Here is a 16,027-nt window from a genome sequence, read left to right as displayed (position 1 = left end):
TAGAAAGTTTACCACCAATCCTTCTAGCAAGAACGCATTTAGTAATGAAATAGGCAAAGTAGCGGATAGCCGGGAGCTGAATGCTAGTGATTTTACCACTATGCTCTGAGAAACTCCTTCCATAGCAAATCATATTGAAGAGGCTTAAGAGTTCTTGCGGTGATCCCCTTATCTTCTCGCATGACCCCCATTGCGGTACTCTAATTGCTGCACAAAAATCACTGAATGGCAAGTTGACAATTTTATTATAAATCTTATATTGAACCATGGGGTTAGATCGCGACCAATTGAACTTAAAGTCCTGCACAACAGACATAGTTAATTTCGCATATTGGCTTGGCTCTCCTTCAACAAAATCACTCAGCCCTGCACGAGAAATTAGACTCTGAACATCTTCCAATATTCCCGCGCTTCTCATGAAATCCGCGCACGGGTAGTAAGAGGGGTATACTCCCTCTTCACGGTTCACTCTCATGACTTGTTGGACCTCCAATTCTTGTTGGTTAAGTTGATATCTATTCCACTCCATTTTCTGAAATTTTCAACAAACAATATAAAATTTGATTTGGTGACATATAATCAAGGGGAACTACTATAGGAACTTGCTAGAGTACTAATCATGCATCAAAACTAGTTTATACAACTTAGAACAAGCATGCAAGCTCACTAAACATGTTACCTACAGCAGCAAAATATTCAAGATATACTCAACCAAACAAAATTCTACTTGGATAGGCGGAGGAGTCACATACCGGAGAGCAAATGTGCCAAATTTCAGACAGAAATCTGGGCTGAGCAAAGAGATCGAAAAATCCTGAGCTCTTGAGCAAAAACGCGAGTGAGAGAAAGCTGGTTCAAGTTTTTTCGGGAGAGAGAAGATTCTGGGAGGAAGAGATGCTAAAGTGGGGCAAGGAGGGGCCCACACCACAGGGTGGCGCGCCCCCCTCCTTGGCCACGCCGGCTGGTGGTGTGGCACCCTGGGCCTGGGGTGCCCCATAGGTCATCCTCTGGTGCTCCCAGGTGCCTCTTCAAAAAATAGGACCAACGGTATAATTTTTGTGAATTTTTGAAAACTTTGAAAAATGCACATTTCTGGGTATTAAGTTTATTATTATTGGCCAGGAAATTTTTTGAAAACTCTAATTAACTAAGGAACTTTGCAAATCAAAAGTGCTACAGCAAGTAAGACAAGTGGAGGAAGAAAGAGATGTTGTTTACCTCATCTATGCATATGAAAAGTATTCGTTAACAAGGTTGATCAAGTCTTGCCACCGAATAATTTTTACATAACATAAGAAGAAATAAACCTCAAATCAATCATGTTACCTTGAATTGTATTGATATGGATCCAATCATAAGATTTTGATAACCTTCTTTAGGCTCATATATAGGACAATCGATAGTTCCAACTTTGATAGTTCTTACATTAGAAATAGTATTGACTCCACGTACTTTATCAATCTTCTTTGGGAAATAGACAGTATGCTCCTTATCATCAACATTGAAAGTAACATTTCCTTTATTGCAATCAATAACAGCCCCTGCGGTGTTAAGAAAAGGTCTCCCAAGAATAATAGACATATTATCATCTTCAGGCATTTCCAACACAACAAAATCAGTTAATATCAAGCATTTAGTAGTAACTTGAACAGGAACATCCTCACATATACCAACAGGAATAGCAGTAGATTTATCAGCCATTTGCAAAGATATATCAGTAGGTATCAACTTATCTAGATAAAGTCTCTTATAAAGAGAAAAAGGCATAACACTAACACCGGCTCCCAAGTCACATAGAGCAGTTTTAACATAATTATTCTTGATAGAACAAGGAATAGTAGGTATACCTGGGTCGCCCAACTTCTTTGGCACTTTGCCATTGAAAGAGTAATTAGCAAGCATAGTGGAAATTTCCTCATTGGGGATTTTCCTTTTGTTAGTAACAATATCTTTCATATACTTTGAATAAGGAGGCAATTTAATAGCATCAGTCAAAGGGATTTGCAAGAATAAAGGTTTCATCCAATCGCAAAATTTATTATAGTGTTCTTCTTCCTTTGATTTTAATTTCTTAGCAGGAAAAGGCATTTGCTTTTGCACCCAAGGTTCTCTTTCATTACCATGTTTCTTAGCAATAAAATCTTCTTTAGTATACTTTTTATTTTTATCATGCTTTTCAGGTTCATCTTCTACCTCTTCTTTATCAGAAGCATCATTCTTATCATTATCATTATCATTATCATGTTCATTTCCACTTTCAGTTTCAGCATCGGAAATAGAAATACTATTAGGATCATTAACAGGTTCAGAGGATTCTACAACATTTTTATGTTTCTTCTTCTTTTTCTTCTTAGAAGGAGCACTAGGTTCAATGCGTTGAGAATCTTGTTCAATTCTTTTGGGGTGCCCTTCAGGATATAGAGGATCCTGGGTAGAGACACCACCTCTAGTTGTTACTTCATAAGCATGTTTCTCTTTAGAATTATTATTTAGCAAATCATTTTGCACTTTAGTGAGTTGATCAATTTGAGTTTGAATCATTTGAAAATGTTTAACAAGCACCTTAACATCATTGGAGGTTCTCTCCACAATATCATGCAAATTGCTAATAGCTTGGGAATTTTCCATTAGATGATTCTCTACTCTCATATTAAAATTTTCTTGCTTAACAATATAATTATCAAACTCATCTAAGCATTGCGCAGGAGGTTTTGAATACGGAATATCTTCCCTAGTAAAGCGTTGAAGGGAGTTTACCTCAATCATGGGTGAAGGGGGAATTATCTCACATATATCTTCTATGGGAGGTAGATTCTTCACATCTTCGGATTTAATACCTTTCTCCTTGAGAGACTTCTTAGCTTCCCGCATATCATCATCATTCAATTCAATTAAACCCCTCTTCTTCAATATTGGCGTTGGAGTTGGTTCAGGTGTTTCCCAATCATCATGATTCCGGCTTATTCTGGCCAATAAATCTTCAGCTTCATCTGGAGTTCTTTTCTTGAAAACACAACCAGCACAACTATCCAAATATACTCTAGATTCAATGGTTAGTCCACTATAAAATATATCAAGTAGATCATTCTTTTCCAAATCATGTCCAGGTCGAGCTCTGATAAGAGAACAAAATCTTGCCCATGCCGCAGGCAATTTCTCTTCATCTCCCTGATCAAATCTGTAAATTCTCTGTAAAGCAGCATATTGAGCACTAGCAGGAAAGTATTTTCGAAAGAAAACATCACGCAACGCAGTTGGATTTTTAATAGAACCAGGAGGCAAATTATTATACCAAGTTTTAGCATCATCCTTTAATGAGAAAGGAAAAATTTTAGTGACAAAGTAAGTACGCATCTTGATATCATCAGAAAACAAGCTACTCATAGAAGAAAGTTCAATCATGTGTTCTACAGCACTTTCTTTTTCAGTACCACAAAAGGGTGTTTTCTCTACAATAGCTATATGAGATAGATCAAGAGAAAAATCATAATCTTTATCCTTAATGTATATAGGAGATGTGGCAAATTCAGGATCAGGAGATAGCTTATGTCTAACAGTATATTGTGCGAGAAACTTTTTAATGTTTCTTGCATCAGTAATAGAATTGCATTTATCAATAAAATCATCATTAAGCTCCACATAATCTTCATCAGGATCATCACTAGAATAATCAAGTTCAGGTGAACTAACAGGTGCAGTGGCATTTTCATCAGGAGTTTCAGCATTTTCAATTTGTCTAGACCTAACAATTGTAGCATCTAGAAAGGATCCCAATGAACCACTATCATCAAGCACAGCAGAAACATTATCAATATTATGAGAGTTTTCAGATTCAGCAGACGTACCAGCTTGTGGCGGTGAAACAAGTTGACTTATCACAGATGGTGAATCAAGTGTAGCAGAGGTACTCAGAGTTGTACCTTTTCTTGTAGTGGATGGTAATATGGCGACTTTAGAATCGCGAGCTTTACCCATGATGGAGAATTTGCAGCGAACAATATCAATCCAAGTGAACTTCCAAATAAAGCTATGCTCCCCGGCAACGGCGCCAGAAAACAGTCTTGATGACCCACAAGTATAGGGGATCGCAGCAGTCTTCGAGGGTAGTATAACCCAATTTATTGATTCGACACAAGGGGAGACAAAGAACACTTGGAAGCCTTAACCGCGGAGTTGTCAATTCAGCTGCACCTGGAAACAGACTTGCCCGCAAGAGTTTATCAGTAGTAACAGTTTTATAGCAGTAGCAGTAGTGAAATAATAGCAGCAGAGTAACAAAGACAGCAGTAGTGATTATAGTAAACAGCAGGACTAAAATACTGTAGGCACGGGGACGGATGACGGGCGTTGCATGGATGAGAGAAACTCATGTAACAATCATAGCAGGGCATTTGCAGATAATAATAATACGGTGTCCAAGTACAAAGCAATCAATAGGCATGTGTTCCAATTATAGTCGTACGTGCTCGCAATGAGAAACTTGCACAACATCTTTTGTCCTACCAGCCGGTGGCAGCCGGGCCTCAAGGGAAACTACTGGATATTAAGGTACTCCTTTTAATAGAGTACCGGAGCAAAGCATTAACACTCCGTGAACACATGTGATCCTCACATCACTACCATCCCCTCCGGTTGTCCCGATTTCTGTCACTTCGGGGCCATCGGTTCCGGACAGCGACATGTGTATACAACCTGCAGATAAGACCATAAACAATGAATATCATGATGAAACAATAACATGTTCAGATCTGAGATCATGGCACTCGGGCCCTAGTGACAAGCATTAAGCATAACAAGTTGCAACAATATCATCAAAGTACCAATTACGGACACTAGGCACTATGCCCTAACAATCTTATGCTATTACATGACCAATCTCATCCAATCCCTACCATCCCCTTCGGCCTACAGCGGGGGAATTACTCACACATGGATGGGGAAAGCATGGCTGGTTGATGGAGAGGCGTCGGTGGTGATGATGGCGATGATCTCCTCCAATTCCCCGTCCCGGCGGAGTGCCAGAACGGAGACTTCTGGCTCCCGCGACGGAGTTTCGCGATGTGGCGGCGTTCTGGAGGCTTTCTGGCGACTTCGACTTCTCTCTGTGCGTTTTTAGGTCGAAGGCATTATATAGTCCGAAGGAGGGCGTCGGAGGCCGGCCGAGGGGGCCACACCATAGGGCCGCGCGGCCCCCCCTAGGCCGCGCCGCCTTATGGTGTGGGGCCCTCGGGCCTCCACCTTACTTGTCCTTCTGGCTCCGTCAGTATTCTGGGAAAATAGGGCCTTCTGCATAAATTCCGAGGATTTTCCCGAAAGTTGGATTTCTGCACAAAAACGAGACACCAGAACAGTTCTGCTGAAAACAGCGTTAGTCCGTGTTAGTTGTATCCAAAATACACAAATTAGAGGCAAAACAATAGCAAAAGTGTTCGGGAAAGTAGATACGTTTTGGATGTATCAGAGGGCGTGATGTCTACGGATGCTTCTATTCTTGTAGACAGTGTTGGGCCTCCAAGAGCAGAGGTTTGTAGAACAGCTGCAAGTTTCCCTTAAGTGGATCACCCAAGGTTTATCGAACTCAGGGAGGAAGAGGTCAAAGATATCCCTCTCAAGCAACCCTGCAACCACAAAGCAAGAAGTCTCTTGTGTCCCCAACACACCTAATACACTTGCCAGATGTATAGGTGCACTAGTTCGGCGAAGAGATAGTGAAATACATGTGGTATGAATGAATATGAGCAGTAGTAACGGCACCAGAAAATAGCTTGATGCTACAACTGGCGTGTGGTTGATGGTGGTAATATTGCAGGCAGTACAGATGCAGTAGAACAGTAAACAAGCGATGATTGCAGTATTTAGGAATAAGGCCTAAGGATTATACTTTCACTAGTGGACACTCTCAACATTGATCACATAACAGAATAGATAAATGCTATACTCTACACTCTCTTGTTGGATGATGAACACCACTAATTGTGTAGGATTACACGAACCCTCAATGCCAGAGTTAACAAGCTCCACAATATTCGATATTCATGTTTAAATAACCTTAGAGTGCACGATAGATCAACACAACTAAACCAAGTACTAACATAGCATGCACACTGTCACCTTCACACTATGAAAGGAGGAATAGATCACATCAATACTATCATAGCAATAGTTAACTTCATAATCTACAAGAGATTACAATCATAACCTACGCCAAGTACTACACGATGCACACACTGTCACCATTACACCGTGCAGGAGGAATAGAGTACTTTAATAACATCACTAGAGTAGCACATAGATGAATAGTGATACAAAACTCATATGAATCTCAATCATGTAAGGCAGCTCATGAGATCATTGTATTGAAGTACATAGGAGAGAGATTAACCACATAGCTACCGGTACAGCCCTTAGCCTCGATGGAGAACTACTCCCTCCTCATGGGAGACAACAGCGTTGATGAAGATGGCGGTGGAGATGGCAGCGGTATCGATGGAGAAGCCTTCCGGGGGCACTTCCCCGTCCCGGCGGCGTGCCGGAATAGAGACTTCTGTCCCCCAGATCTTGGCTTCACGATGGCGGCGGCTCTGGAAGGTTGTGCCGTGGCTTTTTCCGTATCGAAGATTTAGGTCAGGGACCTTTATATAGGCGAAGAGGCGGAGTCGGAAGGTCGACGAGGCGGTGACACAGTAGGGGGGCGCGGCCAAGGCCTGGGCCGCGCCACCACAGCGCCTGGGCCCACAGGGCCCTCCTCTGGTGGCTCTCGGGTGTTCTGGAAGCTTCGTGTGATTCTAAGATGCTGGGCGTTGATTTCGTCCAATTCCAAGAATATTTCCTTACTAGGATTTCTGAAACCAAAAACAGCAGAAAACAGGAACTGACACTTCGGCATCTCGTCAATAGGTTAGTTTCGGAAAATGCATAAATATGACATAAAGTATGCATAAAACATGTAGATATCATCAATAATGTGGCATGGAACATAAGAAATTATCGATACGTCGGAGACGTATCAGCATCCCCAAGCTTAGTTTCTGCTCGTCCCGAGTAGGTAAACGATAACAAAGATAATTTCTGGAGTGACATGCCATCATAATCTTGATCATACTATTGTAAGCACATGTAATGAATGCAGCGATCAAAGCAATGGTAAATGACACGAGTAAACAAATGAATCATATAGCAAAGACTTTTCATGAATAGTACTTTCAAGACAAGGATCCATAAGTCTTGCATAAGAGTTAACTCATAAAGCAATAATTCAAAGTAAAGGTATTGAAGCAACACAAAGGAAGATTAAGTTTCAGCGGTTGCTTTCAACTTATAACATGTATATCTCATGGATATTGTCAATGTAAAGTAATATAACAAGTGCAATATGCAAGTATGTAGGAATCAATGCACAGTTCACACAAGTGTTTGCTTCTTGAGATGGAGAGAAATAGGTGAACTGACTCAACATAAAAGGTAAAAGAAAGGCCCTTCGCAGAGGGAAGCATTGATTGCTATATTTGTGCTAGAGCTTTGGTTTTGAAAACATAGAGAGTATAAAAGTAAAATTTTGAGAGGTGTTTGTTGTTGTCAACGAATGGTAGCGGGTACTCTAGCTCCCTTGCCAGACAAACCTTCAAAGAGCGGCTCCCATTTTATTTTTATTTTTGGGTGGCACTCCTTCCAACCTTTCTTTCACAAACCATGGCTAACCGAATCCTCGGGTGCCTGCCAACAATCTCATACCATGAAGGAGTGCCTTTTTATTTTAGTTTTATTATGATGACACTCCTCCCCACCTTTGCTTTCTCAAGCCATGGCTAACCGAATCCTTCGGGTGCCGTCCAACAATCACATACCATGGAGGAGTGTCTATTTTTGTTAATTAATTTGGGACTGGGAATCCCATTGCCAGCTCTTTTTGCAAAATTATTGGATAAGCGGATGAAGCCACTAGTCCATTGGTGAAAGTTGCCCAACAAGATTGAAAGATAAACACCACATACTTCCTCATGAGCTATAAAACATTGACACAAATCAGAGGTGATAAATTTTGAATTGTTTAAAGGTAGCACTCAAGCAATTTACTTCGGAATGACGGAGAAATACCATGTAGTAGGTAGGTATGGTGGACACAAATGGCATAGTGGTTGGCTCAAGGATTTTGGATGCATGAGAATTATTCCCTCTCGATACAAGGCTTAGGCTAGCAAGGTTATTTGAAACAAACACAAGTATGAAGCGGTGCAGCAAAACTCACATAAAAGACATATTGTAAACATTATAAGACTCTACACCGTCTTCCTTGTTGTTCAAACTCTTACTAGGAATTATCTAGACCTTAGAGAGACCAATTATGCAAACCAAATTTTAGCAAGCTCTATGTATTTCTTCATTAATAGGTGCAAAGTATATGGTGCAAGAGCTTAAACATGAGCACAACAATTGCCAAGTATCAAATTATTCAAGACATCATACCAATTACTACATGTAGCATTTTCCGTCTCCAACCATTCAACAATTAACGAAGCAGTTTCAACCTTCGCCATGAACATTAGAAGCTAAGAACACATGTGTTCATATGAACCAGCGGAGCGTGTCTCTCTCCCACACAAGCATGAATTTATTCAAACCAAACAAAAATGAAAACAAAAGCACACAGACGCTCCAAGTAAAATACATAAGATGTGACCGAATAAAAATATAGTTTCAAAAGAAGAAACCTGATAATTTGTCGATGAAGAAGGGGATGCCTTGGGCATCCCCAAGCTTAGACGCTTGAGTCTTATTGAAATATGCAGGGATGAACCACCGGGGCATCCCCAAGCTTAGAGCTTTCACTCTTCTTGATCACATTGTATCATCCTCCTCTCTCGACCCTTGAAAACTTCCTCCACACCAAACTCGAAACAAACTCATTAGAGGGTTAGTGCATAATCAAAATTCACATGTTCAGAGGTGACACAATCATTCTTAACACTTCTGGACATTGCCCAAAGCTACTGAAAGTCAATGGAACAAAGAAATCCATCCCACATAGCAAAAGAGGCAATGCGAAATAAAAGGCAGAATCTGTCAAAACAGAACAGTCCGTAAATACGAATTTTATTGAGGCACCAGAATTGCTCAAATGGAAATGCTCAAATTGAATGAAAGTTGTGTACATATCTGCGGATCACTCACGTAAATTGGCATAATTTTCTGAGTTACCTACAGAGAATTAGGCCCAGATTCGTGACAGCAAGAAATCTGTTTCTGCGCAGTAATCCAAATCTAGTATGAACCTTACTATCAAAGACTTTACTTGGCACAACAATGCAATAAAATAAAGATAAGGAGAGGTTGCTACAGTAGTATCAGCTTCCAAGACACAAATATAAAATAAAGTACTGTAGCAAAACAAACACATGGGTTATCTCCCAAGAAGTTCTTTCTTTATAGCCATTAAGATGGGCTCAGCAGTTTTAATGATGCACTCGCAAGAAATAGTAGTTGAAGCAAAAGAGAGCATCAAGAAGCAAATTCAAAACACATTTAAGCCTAACATGCTTCCTATGCATAGGAATCTTGTAAATAAACAAGTTCATGAAGAGCAAAGTAACAACCATAGGAAGATAAAACAAGTGTAGCTTCAAAAATTTCAGCACATAGAGAGGTGTTTTAGTAACATGAAAATTTCTACAACCATATTTTCCTCTCTCATAATAATTTTCAGTAGCATCATGAGCAAACTCAACAATATAACTATCACATAAAGCATTCTTATCATGAGTCTCATGCATAAAATTATTACTACTCTCCACATAAGCATAATCAATTTTAGTTGTAGTGGGAGCAAATTCAACAAAGTAGCTATCATTATTATTCTCATCATCAAATATAGGAGGCATGTTGTAATCATAATCAAATTTATCCTCCATAACAGGCGGCATCAAAAGACCACTATCATTATAATCATCATAAATAGGAGGTAAAGTATCATCAAAGTAAATTTTCTCCTCAATGCTTGGGGGACTAAAAATATCAAGCTCATCAAAACCAGCTTCCCCAAGCTTAGAATTTTCCATAGCATTAGCAACAATAGTGTTCAAAGCATTCATATTAATAACATTCCCATTAGCATGCATATAAAGTTCCATGGGTTTTTTAATTCTCTCTTCAAACACATCATGTCCTAATTCAAGATAAAGTTCATAAAGATCTCTCATATTTTTGTTGTTTTCCATTATGCCTAACTAGTGTAAACAAGAAACAAAAAGATGCAATTGCAGGATCTAAAAGAAATAGCTTCGAGTACTTACAACGGCGAAAATAGCTTAGTAGCCGAGATCCGGAGTGTGAGTACCTTTTACCTTTCCTCCCCGGCAACGGCGCCAGAAAAGTGCTTGATGTCTACGGGTGCTTCTATTCTTGTAGACAGTGTTGGGCCTCCAAGAGCAGAGGTTTGTAGAACAGCAGCAAGTTTCCCTTAAGTGGATCACCCAAGGTTTATCGAACTCAGGGAGGAAGAGGTCAAAGATATCCCTCTCAAGCAACCCTGCAACCACAAAGCAAGAAGTCTCTTGTGTCCCCAACACACCTAATACACTTGTCAGATGTATAGGTGCACTAGTTCGGCGAAGAGATAGTGAAATACAGGTGGTATGAATGAATATGAGCAGTAGTAACGGCACCAGAAAATAGCTTGATGCTACAACTGGCGTGTGGTTGATGGTGGTAATATTGCAGCGATACGGATGCGAGAGAACAGTAAACAAGCGATGATTGCAGTATTTAGGAACAAGGCCTAGGGATTATACTTTCACTAGTAGACACTCTCAACATTGATCACATAACAGAATAGATAAATGCTATACTCTACACTCTCTTGTTGGATGATGAACACCACTAATTGTCTAGAATTACACGAACCCTCAATGCCGGAGTTAACAAGCTCCACAATATTCGATATTCATGTTTAAATAACCTTAGAGTGCACGATAGATCAACACAACTAAACCAAGTACTAACATAGCATGCACACTGTCACCTTCACACTATGAAAGGAGGAATAGATCACATCAATACTATCATAGCAATAGTTAACTTCATAATCTACAAGAGATTACAATCATAACCTATGCCAAGTACTACACGATGCACACACTGTCACCATTACACCGTGCAGGAGGAATAGAGTACTTTAATAACATCACTAGAGTAGCACATAGAAGAATAGTGATACAAAACTCATATGAATCTCAATCATGTAAGGCAGCTCATGAGATCATTGTATTGAAGTACATAGGAGAGAGATTAACCACATAGCTACCGGTACAGCCCTTAGCCTCGATGGAGAACTACTCCCTCCTCATGGGAGACAGCAGCGTTGATGAAGATGGCGGTGGAGATGGCAGCGGTGTCGATGGAGAAGCCTTCCGGGGGCACTTCCCCGTCCCGGCGGCGTGCCGGAACAGAGACTTCTGTCCCCCAGATCTTGGCTTCGCGATGGCGGCGGCTCTGGAAGGTTTCTCGTGCCGTGGCTTTTTCCGTATCGAAGATTTAGGTCAGGGACCTTTATATAGGCGAAGAGGCGGAGTCGGAAGGTCGACGAGGTGGTGACACAGTAGGGGGGCGCGGCCAAGGCCTGGGCCGCGCCACCCTGGCGTCTGGGGCCCACAGGGCCCTCCTCTGGTGGCTCTCGGGTGTTCTGGAAGCTTCGTGTGATTCTAAGATGCTGGGCGTTGATTTCGTCCAATTCCGAGAATATTTTCTTACTTGGATTTCTGAAACCAAAAACAGCAGAAAACAGGAACTGGCACTTCGGCATCTCGTCAATAGGTTAGTTCCGGAAAATGCATAAATATGACATAAAGTATGCATAAAACATGTAGATATCATCAATAATGTGGCATGGAACATAAGAAATTATCGATACGTCGGAGACGTATCAGGGCGTCAGAGGGCAGCCGAGGGGGCCACACGCTAGGGCGGCGCGCCCCCCTCCAGGCCGCGCCGGCCTTGCGTCTGGGGGCCCTGGGCCTCCCCCAGGCCTGCCCTTCTGGCTCCGTGATTTTTCTGGTAAAATAGGCCCTTTGGTATAAATTTCGAGGATTTTCCCGAAAGTTGAATTTCTGCATAAAAACGAGACACCAGAGCAATTCTGATGAAAACAGCGTTAGTCCGTGTTAGTTGTATCCAAAATACACAAATTAGAGGCAAAACAATAGCAAAAGTGTTCGGGAAAGTAGATACGTTTTGGACGTATCACAGGCTTCTGGCCGCAACGTGTCTGACCCCGGAGAAACTGCCATTCTGGGCGTTCCTCCAAGGCCTGTCCCGGGGGTGCTTTAAAAACCGGTTCATGCAACAACGCAGTGGGATGCAGGCAATCCGTGGCTGCAGGCATCCAAACGGGCCGAAAATTGCTCCCCCCATGCGAGCCAAGGAGGATGCAGGCTACCAAACGCGCCCTATGTATTCCGTGTGTTCCCTCTTCGTGTTTCTAAGTGGAATTCGACCCACAGGATAATAGACATATGGAATACAGATGATGTGATAGTTGTCCGTTGTCTTCATCTTCATCTTTTTCATGCATTTATTTTTTGACACCTTTACCGATCCCCTACGATGTAATTTTATATATTGAAACGAAAGAGTACAGAACATCCACAAGGGTCAGGTTATTCCAAAAGGCCAAAATGTTCCGGACAAATAATTGCGGAGGTGACTATATTCCTGCGATGGCTACGCCGTGAGAAGGATATCTGCGGGGACTTTGGAAACGGAACCACAACTGAGAACCACAACTGGTCAACGAGCACCAAGCAGTTTTAAAAACCGGACTGGATCGGCGGTCTGACTGGAAAAAACCGTAACCGACGTCCTGTGCTCATTTGCTGCCCAAATAACACATCTGCTAGGCTTGATTTGTGATATACTATAGAAGTAAATACAATATATAGGATTACATGCTAATATTTCCCAAAATTACCATAGTAATTTCTTAAATTTAGCGGTTTTTATCAGAACTGAACCGACTGAACCATCGGTTGAACCGATGAACAAGTGAGCCAGTCACTTCGCCGGTTCAGTTGCCGATCCGGTTTTAAAAACTATGGCACCGATGCCTGTTGCATCAAGATGAGCTGACTTGCTCGGTGTAGTAAAAGGTAATGTTTGGCAGAAAGTACCACAAATTACGGCCATTCTCGGAAAAACCGGAAAAAAAGATCCATGCACACTCACCGCACAATCATGATTTCTGAGTTTCGAAACGATGGTTTAAACTTTAAAGTGGAACTATTTCCAGCGACATCGTTTTCTTGCTGCAAAAAACATTTCCTACGACATCATCAGTCCCAAGCTGACCTAGAAGCACAGCCAGATAACGCCTCGTTCGGTTACGATGGATTGAATCCGAGCATCCAGACAGGGATTCAAAATATCTACAGCGCACACGCAATACTTTATAACCCCCTCTGCCAATCTCCTAAGAACAAGTACAATAAGGTTTAGTCAGTATGCTATAAAAATTTAAATATACCATATGTGCTTAATTGGAGGAAAGAGAAGGAGAGAGAAGGTAAGAGCAACTCCAATAGTATAGCCAGTTGTTGGCTATAAGCAAGATACCATGTCATCTATAGTCAACATGTAGCCAATAAGTATAATACTTGGCTATAAGAATGTACTACTTTTAAACGGATGACACACCTTTCATTCACACATCTTGCCTAGGAGCACGTGCTAGAGCTAGCTCTTACATAAGACTGGTCATAGTGGGGAGTAACTTAGACTAGTAACATATGACATGTTACTAGTCTAGGTTACTACCTTCATAGTGGTTAGTAACTTATATGTGATGTCATGCATTGTATTATTTATTATGTTGTAGACTCATCTTGTCTTGAGGTGTGTGATGTTATGGTAACATAGCTAGTTACCACCTCACTCTCTTTCTTCATTTATCAGCATGCCATGCCACCAAAATTCATTGAGATGTGTGATGTTACTAGTTATGTTACTCCCACTATGAGCAGTCTAAGAGCTCACTCACATTCTCTCTCCTCCAACTAGATATAAATATATTATTTTAATCATTGTAGTCAGCTGACTAAATCTTATTGTACTTGCTCTAAGTGAGCTCTTATGTAAGAGCCAACTCTAGCACGTGCTCCTAGGAACATTGTGATACTAAATGGTGGATCATGTATTCATAAAGTAGTGCATTTGTAGAGCCAACTATTGTACATGTTAACTGTATATTGACTATAAATAACGTACCATATTGTTTATAGCCACCAACTAGCTATACTATTAAACTTGCTCTTATAATCCATATCTTGAGGAACATGTTTGTTTAGGCCCATCGCTAGCACGTCGCCTATCGTCCAATCGCTCGTTCTCTCAGGAAATTATTTCCATTGACCAGATGAAGAGATTATTTATCCAGACGGAGTCTGAAGAAAATTGTTGGGTTGGGGTGGTTCATAAACCATGTACACTACGGGAATGCCACAAGGTGTCGATGGCCAGATCCTATGCCGACGATAAAATATCAGGGCCATCGGCACAGGACGCCTCGATGTCCGCCCATGGATCCAGCCATCGACACATCTTCGCTGTCGGCATATCGGCAGTTGTGCCGACGGCAGCCATCAGCACAACATTGCATTTTTTTTTTGTTGGGGTTGGTTCGCCACTGTGCCGATGAAACTATGTTGACGGCATTGCCGTTGGCACGACATCGACCATGTGGGACGCGTAGTGGCGTGTCGTCAGCCGATCCAAAGGACTGTGAAGACAACAATGCCGTCAGCACAGATTCCTCCCTAGGCTAACGGCCGTTAGCCGTCCGACGGTTCCCATAGTGGATGTGCCGACGACTCGGGCCCACCGTTAGGCTGGTGCCTGTGCCGACGGCCAGCCTAGTTGTGCTGAGGCATTGTTGTGCTGATGGTTGCCGTCGGCATAGGCCGCCGACTGTGGCCTCTTGTCTGCTTCCTCTAGTGCTAGGGGCTAAAGGAAGAGCAAAATTTCGCTACGCTGGAATAATTACGTCTTGGAGCTGGAAAACCGAGATTGGACGCAATCCGGACTCGTAAGCGGCCTGACAGAGCTTAGTGCAACTCTGCTGAACCCGGTTTACCGTGTAAGCTAAAATTTAGTATTTTCTAGCATTTAAATAATTTAAATAATTCTTTTACATGTAGAGAATGCACGCATGTATGTACGTGTAAACGAAAATTTTAAGTTTTAAATGAATATTTTAAAGGAAATTATAGCGTAAACGAAAATTATAGCATAAATGAAAATATATAGCGTAAACGAAAATTATAAGTTTTATATGAATAGTTTAAAGGAAATTATCCTCCTCTGATTTTTTTGTAACTCAATAATCGGGTAACTACGTTACTTAGTGACAGAGTAAGAAATAAAATCGCTTACCATTGTGTCTATCCGTCTATCACATGCCTGCGGAGTGCTATACTGCGATCTGATCCGGAGAAACTCCGGAAAGTGTCTTTGACATATTGGCACCAATGCTCTCCTCACTTTCAGATTTTTGGAAATTTTAAAAAGTTCATTCGTTTGTAAGTCTTAAAAAATATGAAGTTAAATATATAGATAGATATATACCGGTGGGGTGTCTGCAAAAAAAAAGTCCCGTTAAAAATACTTTGTATTTTGAACAATATAAAAAAGACAAATTTCTGCCAGTAAATGGTAGTAAAATAGTATTACAATAGTGTATCTCTTTGTCAGAAATTTGTTTTTTTATATTTCTCAAAATTTATAGTATTTTTAGTGGGACTTTTTTTGCATACACTTCTGATGAACGTGTCTATCCACATATTTAACGTTATATTTTTTTAAAACATAAAAATGTGAGATTTTAAAAAATTTAAAAAGTTGAAAGTGGAGGCTGGTGCCCATGTGCACCAAATCCTGTCCGGAGAAACTCTCCTTTCTTTTGTCATTTGGGGTCTGCGACGTGGAACTCAGCCCGGGGATAATATGGATATATGAAATACGGATGATGCCATTTCGTCGGGATATT

The sequence above is a fragment of the Lolium perenne genome, chromosome 1 (assembly GCF_019359855.2).
Source record: "Lolium perenne isolate Kyuss_39 chromosome 1, Kyuss_2.0, whole genome shotgun sequence".
Taxonomy (NCBI): Eukaryota; Viridiplantae; Streptophyta; class Magnoliopsida; order Poales; family Poaceae; genus Lolium; species Lolium perenne.
The sequence above is the reverse complement of the archived record's forward strand: the minus strand, read 5'-3'. Positions refer to the sequence as shown.